This window comes from Zonotrichia albicollis, chromosome 35, assembly GCF_047830755.1.
Source record: "Zonotrichia albicollis isolate bZonAlb1 chromosome 35, bZonAlb1.hap1, whole genome shotgun sequence".
In the NCBI taxonomy this organism is placed as follows: Eukaryota; Metazoa; Chordata; class Aves; order Passeriformes; family Passerellidae; genus Zonotrichia; species Zonotrichia albicollis.
Window position 1 is genome coordinate 3,169,533 of NC_133853.1, and position 8,116 is coordinate 3,177,648.

Here is an 8,116-nt window from a genome sequence, read left to right on the forward strand (position 1 = left end):
TGCTCTGGTGCTACTGCCAATGCCTTCCACGATAAAAAAAATCCTTCCAGGATGGAGCAACATCATCTGACAGAGACCAAGTGTGCCAGCAGCTGCTCCAGGTGCTCCTGCCATCAGCGCCTGCAGGAAAGAGGCACAGCCCCCCATGCACGTGGGCTTTGGCTCCTTCTGGCACAGAAGCCCCCCGGGGGCACAGGTCTCTGGGGCAGGAGTCAGGCACCAGCACTGCCAGGGCTCGGGGTGTGGCAGGTCTGCTTGGGCAGGGACTCTGCCACACCTGCTGATGTCAGCGCTCCCCGGGCCCCAGGCCTCAGAGCAGCGTTCGTGCCCGGGCCCACACGTTCCTTGTGCGTGTCACACCGGCGGGTTTAGGAGGGCCACCAGCCGGGACGTGTCCCAAGGAGGCCGTGCCAGCTTCCCTGCAAGGCCCCGTGCCCTTCCCAGAACGGCTGCGTCGGCAGCCCTGGGGGCTCCTTCTGCTGCCCTGAGCCCACAGAGCATGGCAGCGTTTGCTGATGCTCTGAGCCCTTCCTAAAGATCCTGTCGGCCTGGCTTAGACTCCTGGGGCCAGCCATTCCTTCCAGCCTGGGCCACTTTGGGTAGGTAGGCTGGGCCTGGCCCCAAGGCAGGCGGCAGCGTGTGCAAGGGCCCTCGGTGACACGGTGCCGCACAGTCATTGTGACATGGAACCGGGTGTCCAAGGGCCCTCTGTGACACCTGGTGACATAGGAGCTGGCAGTGACAAGAGCACGCCACAGTGCTCAGAGCACGCGACGGGACAGGACGGGACAGAGCGGTGCCGTGAGGAGCCCCCGCACAGCGCGCTCGTTCGCGTCCCACCCGGAGCTTTTCTCAAGCCTTGTGTCTGCAGCTGAGCTCCAGGCCAGACCACAGGACTTGCTGACCCGTGGTCTCCCTGAGGCTTCTCTTCTGCAGGTGCCCTTGAGGCCAGACCACAAGTCCTTGACAGGAGTCTCCTGTCTTTGTGGCAGGAGCCCTTGAGACCGAGTGCAGGACTTGCTGTCCTGCAGCCCTCCTGAGGCTTCTTACTTGAAGGTGCCTTCCAGGCACCATTGCACGACTTGGTGACTTCAAGTGCCCTTGGTGACAGGGCATCTCTCCTGAAAATAGGCACAAATCCAGTCAGAGACATGGAGCAGAGACCCCCGAGAGTGCCCGAGCTGGCCTGGGTGGAGGAGGAGGAAGAAGGCCCCGGAGCTGCCCCAGCACAGAAGACTGAAGAGGTGGTGCCGTTCCAGCCACCGCAGGAGGGTGAGTGGCAGAGCTGAGCCACAGGACTGGTGCCTGCTGCCAGCTTGGCCCCACACCATGCCATGCTGTGCTGCGCCATGCTATCCCCTGGGGACATGCCCACGGACAGGACGGAAGAGGGGCCGGGCAGACACCCCGCAGTGGCCGTGCTCCGTCCCCTGGAGCATCCCGGGGCTCTCTCGGCCTGGGGAGCGCAGGGCAGGCCCGTGTTCTCCGGCCTCTCCCGCAGCCCCTCATCTCTGGCTGCGCTCGCTCTTTGCCAGATGCAGCCCTGGAGCGCACACGAGAGCAGGAGTCCAGCCGTGGCCGCTTCCGCAGAACAGCGCAGGTACCTGCAGCCACCCCCACCTGGGCTGGGCCTGCTGTCCCTGCTCAGCCCGGCACCGTGTGTGCAGCACTGCATGCAACATCCCCGGCTTCTTGCCCTTCTCCTACAGTTCGTTTGCAACTTCCTCAAGAGAATTGAGGAGGAAGAGACCATCGCCATGGGCGTAGGCCTCAGGCCATACTCGCCCATCTTCCTCAGCAAGACCAGTGCTGCTCTGCTGTCTATGCTTGTCGAGGAAGATTTTTACACTCCAAAGCAAGTAAGCAGCCTGTGGCCAGGCTTTGATCCTCCCAGCAATTGCTTGGCCTCCGCAGCCATGCATGCTGCTTGCTGTGAGCCTTTCAGGCCACATGGCAGTGGGGTGGGAAGGGAAGCACTCCTCTGGGGAAGCTGGGAACATTGCTCCCTCTGGCAGCTTTCCAAGTCTCCCCGTGCCTTCTCCAGGTGCCTGCCATGGTGAGCTACATCCACCAGTGGCTCACGGCCAATGATTCTGCTGAGCACAGGCTGGACAAGACCCTGCTGGATCTCACCGAAGCACAGCCAAATGACGCAGTCATGACGCTCCTGCGTGTGGCCCCGTCCTGTGACAGGTATGGGGCCCACCTGCCCACAGGGCTCAGGCCTCCCCAGCCCATCACCCTGCACAGCCTGCCCCAGGTGTCTGAGCAACAGAGACTTCCAGGGCCCTCTGGCTGCTCCCTTTCCCAGCCCTGCCCTATCAGCCCCTGAGCCTGCTGCCATGCTCCCTTGCTGCCTCTCAGGGCTCTGTGCCCACAGGCCTGGGCTGTCGGGCTGCTGCTGGCAGGGGGGCAGTGGGCACAGGCAGAAATGGCAGCCAGCTCAGCTGCCCCCGGTGCTGTGTCTGACACCCCCCTGAGACACAGCTCTAACCCCACAGAGCTGCCATGGCCATGTGGAAGACCATCATGGGCTCAGCCAGGACTGCGGAGCTGGCGCAGCTGATCCTCCTGGATGTGCTGGGGAGCTGGCCAGAGTACAGCACCTGCACCTCCGATGGGGACGAAACGGGTGTCTTTGCCCTGGCTGTGAGTTTCTGCAACTGGACTTTGCAGGCCCCAAGGCTGCCTCTCCAGCAGCTCTCCATCCTCCTTCCCCCACTGCATCTCCCCGCCTCAGGCGCTGCCCTGAAACCTGGCCCAGGGGCAGCTTCAGGCCCACCAGGCCCCATGCTCTCCCTGCCAAGGTCTCTCCAGGCCTCTCCCTGCCACGCTCGGGCCCAGCCACACGCACACCTCGGCACTGAGCGCTGTCTCGGGGGGCTTTGTCCTTTGCAGGCAACCGTGGTGATGTGGAAGATCCTCCAGGTGCCCTGTCTGCCACGCATCTTGAAGGTGTATTTCCCCCGCCTATTTGTGCATCTGCTATTCCAAGTGTTCTTCAGCACTCTGGATATGCCAGAGGCGGTGGACACCTTCTGGAAGGGATGCCAGGAAGAGCACGGCCTTGCCACCAGCCCCAACAGGTGCCCCATGCCACTCCTCCTGTCCCTGCCACGTGGCCGGCCAAGGAGCCAGTGCTGCCGGTGTGACCTGGGCTTTGCTGCGCACACAGGTTTGCAGTGCGCACCCTCAAGTCCCTGCTCTGCCTTCTCCGCTGCGAGGATGTGGTGGTGGCAATGGAGCGCAGGTGTGCCTGGGACACGCTGCTCTCTCTTGACACTCACCACTTTGCCGTGGCTCTGCTGGCCAGGTGAGACCCCCTTCTCCCCACTGCCTCTGCCATTGCTGCTCTGTGCCCAGGTGGCCCACAAAGTGTCCGTGGTGGCCATGGGCCAGAGCGCCCTGTCACTGAAGGAATGGCCAAGCAGACTGGAAAAGGCTGGCAGAGGAGGGTGCTCATGAGCAACCAACTCCCAAATGGCCCACGTCCCCTTGCCGGAAGGGTGCTGGGGAAAGATGAGAACTGGATGAGTCACGCCTGGGAGAGGTTTGCCTCACTGGCTCAGGGTCTTGTTTCCTTTTTCCCCTCTTCAGAGAAATTCGCCGCTTAGCCATCCACTTTTGTTCCGTGGTTGCATTCTACCTGCTCGCCCTGCTCAGCAAAGAGATGCCATACTGGGATTTCCCTGCCCTGGCATTCCTTGTGGAGGTGAGCCTCAAGGCCAGCGCTGCCTGGCTGAGCCGCCTCCCAGCCCTCTGGCCTCTCGCAGCCACAGCTGCCAGGACAGTGCCCCTGCCCGTGCCCTGTGCCGCTGCCTGGGCCCGGCCCTGTGCGCTGCTGGGCTCCTGCCGGCCGGCTCCCCTGTCACTGCCCTGTGCCTTTCAGGTCCTCGAGTGCCTGGACTTGAGGGAATGCAGTGACAGCGTTCTGGAGATCCTGGCACAGAACCTGCAGAGCGAGCACATGGCTAGGCGTTACTTGGCACTCCGAGGCCTCGTAGTGCTGGGCAAGAATCCCTTGATGGTGAGAAGGGGCAGTGGCTGAAGCCGTGCAGGCAGCGTGGGGCTGGGCAACACTGTCGCTTGGCCTTGCATGGGCTTCGGCCACTAGGGCGGCTGCTGCCAGCTCTCCTGCCTCCCGCTTCAGCTGCCCCAGTGCTTCGGGACAGGCCTTTGGCCTCTGGGCCCTGCGGCAGCCGGGCGGCCTCTCACAAAGTCGTGTTCCGCACAGGCCGAAAAAATGCAGAGCCTGACTGAGAGTCTTGTGGAGCTCCTGGAGGAAAATGACAGCGACATGATCAGGATGAGCATTCTTCTACTCAGATATTTGCTCCTGGATAATGGCGCCCCAATAGCCACCCCCATCGCCCTGCAGCTGGCTGAGGCGCTCCTGCCACTCTTTGACAGCGTAAGGCTCTGTGCCCACAGCCACGGCCACTGCCTGCTGCCCGGACACTTGGTGCCCTGTGCAGATGCACGCCTGTGCCCCGGAGGGCCTGAAGCAGCTGATGCTCAGGTCTTTTGCCCTTTCCTTTCATCCAGGATGATATCCAGGTGCAGCTGAGCTCCATGGCTGTCTTTCAAGAGATGCTGGACTTATTAACAGAAGAGGGAAGAAAGGCCCTCAAGTCCCACGTGCGCCAGAGCCTGCTCCCTCTCTACTTCCACTGCCATGATGAGAATCAGATTGTTGCTGAGGTGAGCACTTGTGGCCAGCTGCTGTCCCCCTGGCAGGGGCTTGGGCTGCCTCCTGCCCCGGCACCTTGCAGGCTGCAGCCTCCTTCAGCCTGTGCCCTGGACTGTGGGGCCATCTGTGCGTCTCTGTTGCTCTCCAGGCCTCCCGGGAAACGCTGCATTCCTCAGCCAGATTCCTGAAGAGGACGGATATCCAACAAATGCTAGACGTGGATCAGAGCATTGGCGAGTGCCTGGTAAGAGCAGCCGAGAACTCCCAGCCTCAGCACGGCCAAGGTCCCTGAGGGCGGCGCTCAGTGTGGGGGAGTGGCAGCTGTGCCCGCTGCTGCACCCAGAGGTCGCGCGGGCTCTTCTCCCGCAGGCTCCCGCAGGCCCGACTCGGGTGCCCTGGGAGTCCGGGCCCGGCGGGGCTGCGGCGCGGCACCGCGGCTCCCCGGGCAGCAGCCGGCCCTCTGCCCCCTGCCCTCGGGAGCCCTTGGCCAGAGGCTGTTGGCGGCGCCTCAGGGCTGTGCGGCCAGGGGAGGCCGGCGCTGGGCGCAGGCAGCGCCCCGCCCAGGGGCTGAGCCCGCGCCAACCCTTCCCCTCCTGCCGCTCTCTGCAGCTGGCACAGGACAGGAGCCGAGCGGCCGAGCAGCTGCGCCAGGCCCTGCGCTACGTGCAGAGCCCACAGGAGTCCCTGCGAGAGGCGGCCGTCAGGTTCATGGGTGAGTCCCGAGCCCGGGCTCCCTCCCCGGCCCGCCGCAGCTCGGCCCCGGCCCCGCCTGCTGCCCCGGCAGCGCCAGCCGGGCCCGGTGCCGTGGAGCCCCGCCTGGCCTGGGCATTGCTGCTGCCGCCCTCTGGCAGCCGTGCCCTGGGGCGGCAGCGTGCGGCAAGGGCCGGGCTGAGCCCTGCCGGGCCAGCAGCCCGTGTGGCCGCAGCGCCGGCAGCGCCGCTGGCAGGGAGCTGTGCCGCTGGGGCCGTGACAGGCTCTGTGTTCACAGGCATGGCCGGGCGGCACCTGAGGGGGCAGCAGCAAGAGCTGCAGCTGATCTGCAGTGGTGAGTGTGTGAGGGCAGCCGGCTGACCGCGGGGGCTGCAGGGGGCAGCTGCAAGCCCTGCCCCGGCTGCGGAGGGCTCTGCTCCCGTCGACAGGGCACACAGAGATTTCAGGGCCACGTGTGGCATTTGTGGCCAGCACCTTGTCCCTTCTCCCTGCGGGCCATGGCAAGAGCCGGCCGGGATAGCGCCGGCAGGGGCTCTCCTCGGCTCCCTGCACATGCGGGATCTGACCTTGCCTCTTTTCCACTCTCTTGCAGCCCTTGAAGAAATGGCACGTGACAGCAGTCCTGCAGTCAGAGATGCTGCCGTTGAATTTTGTTTAGTTCTCCGGGCCGTACAGAGAGCTCCCTACTCCCCATGGCGTAAGCTGCGAGATCGATTCCGCAGTGCGTGGAGGAAACGGCCTCGTCTGTGCAGCACTGCCGTGCTGTTCTGCTGGAGCTCCACAGAGAGATGATCTGAAAGACTCTGTCTGCTGGGGCCATTTAAGCCAGCAGGGATTTTCTGTTTCTTCTTCGAGATTTTTCTGTTTGTATTTTCGTTTTTGTTGAGTATAGAATATTGTAGAATAGAATAGAATAGAATATCTTACAATACACAGAGTCCCAGCATCTTTCTTTTCCTGCACGGGGTCTGTAGGGCACAGGGGGAGAGGGGGAAAAGGGTGCTTGTGCTCAGCCAGCTGTCCAGGAGTGCAGTGTTGCAGGGAAAATGGCCAGAAGCCCCTTGGCCTTTGATGGTTCTGCTGAAGCCTGCTGGTGCTGCCGACAGAGCGGCTGGGCAGGGGCCGGAGCTGCGGGGATCCCTGCCGGAGCGGTGCCTGGCAATGGCCACAAGCCCTGTGCCGGGGAGGAAGGGCCATCTGTGTCCTCCTGCCCATGTGCTGCTGGCTGTGTTGCTGAGGGCTCCCAGGTGCCTCTGGATGGGGCTCCTCTGGAGCTGCTGTGGGGCTGCGGCGCTGCTGCCGGCAAGCTTGGGGAGACCCTGAGGGGCTGAGGCACTGCTAAGCCCTGAGCAACGGGCTGGCAGAGGCCAGAAGCCCCACGGCAGCCGCCTTGATCCCGACAGCCGGCTGCTCTGGCGCTTCCAGGTCGGTGGCCGGGTTGGAGGGACCCCCTGGAATCAGGCGTGGAACCCTGGTCCTGGCCTTTCAGGGCCGTGAGGCCAGCTGTTGTGGGGCTGGGCATGTGCCCTCCCTGGGCTCCAGACTGGAGGCCCCCGCCCCTCAGGCTTAGGCATTGATCTCCACCGTCTGATATCCAAGTCTTGTTCCTGTTGCTGTGGGGGAGGCCGAGCTCTGTGGCTTTAGGCCCCATGGAGCCAGAAGAGCAGCAGCTTTGAGCCCACAGGGGCCACAGAAAGGCCCTCCTGGACCACGGGCATTCCTGTCCTTCCCAAGGCAGGGACACATGAGCGTGCAGCGGGCACCTGCAGGGTGCCACGCTGGCTTTGCACTGGGCCACCTCCCTGTGCTGTGCACGGCTGGCTCTTTGCTTTGCTGCTCTCGGCCTTGTGTCGTCGTACTCCTTTGGCTGCCTGCAGCCAGGGGCAGCCCTATCAGGAGGGTGAAAGGCCCCGTCTCCAACATCTCAAGGGGGAAATGGAGCTCTCCTAGCCCTCAGCCTATGCTGTAAGCAGAGCAGAGCCTTTTCCCCAGCCCCGTTGGCTTTCTGCCTGCTTCTGGCCCCTGGCCACCATGACCCACTGCACTCGCTCTGAGTCACCTGCAGCATGCCTGGTGCCTCTTCATTTGCTGACCCTGGGATGGGAGGCTCACTGAGGGAAAGGTGGCTGTCCCAATGCTGAGGGCACACGTGGCTCACTGAGCAGACTTGAGGCTTCCCCAGCGGCTTGCAGGTGCCTTATGTGTCATGTTACAGTGCTTGTGCTCCTGCCTCTTCCTGTCCCTCTTCTCACCCTCACCCAACCTGCACCCTCTGACCTACCTTCAGTAAACCCTGATGCATCAGACACGGTGTCAAGAGCCCTCCTTCGGCTGCCGGTCGAGCGCACATCAAAACCTCCGGGCCTGGCAGCAAGGTGGCCTGGGAGAGCTGGTCTCTCAGACCAAGAGGGAGCGGCTCTCGACTGCACCTGCCCATGGACCTTCCCCGCACCAAATAAAATCATCTCCAAGTTTAGCTAGTAAACTAGTAAGGTATAAACCATTAATTGCCTGGAAATCTGGCACTAGTCTCTAAGTTCCATTAGGTTTCTTTATTGCTAATCTAGCAGTACTCAATTTTGACTTCCATTCTTCCAATAATCCTGATGTCAGGAATTTATCGATTGTTGGATCTATTTCTTTCCTAGCTTCTAATCTTCAAGGGTATTGCTTTCTGACTACTGGCTCAACTCTTGTGTGTAAGTCAATTTTCAT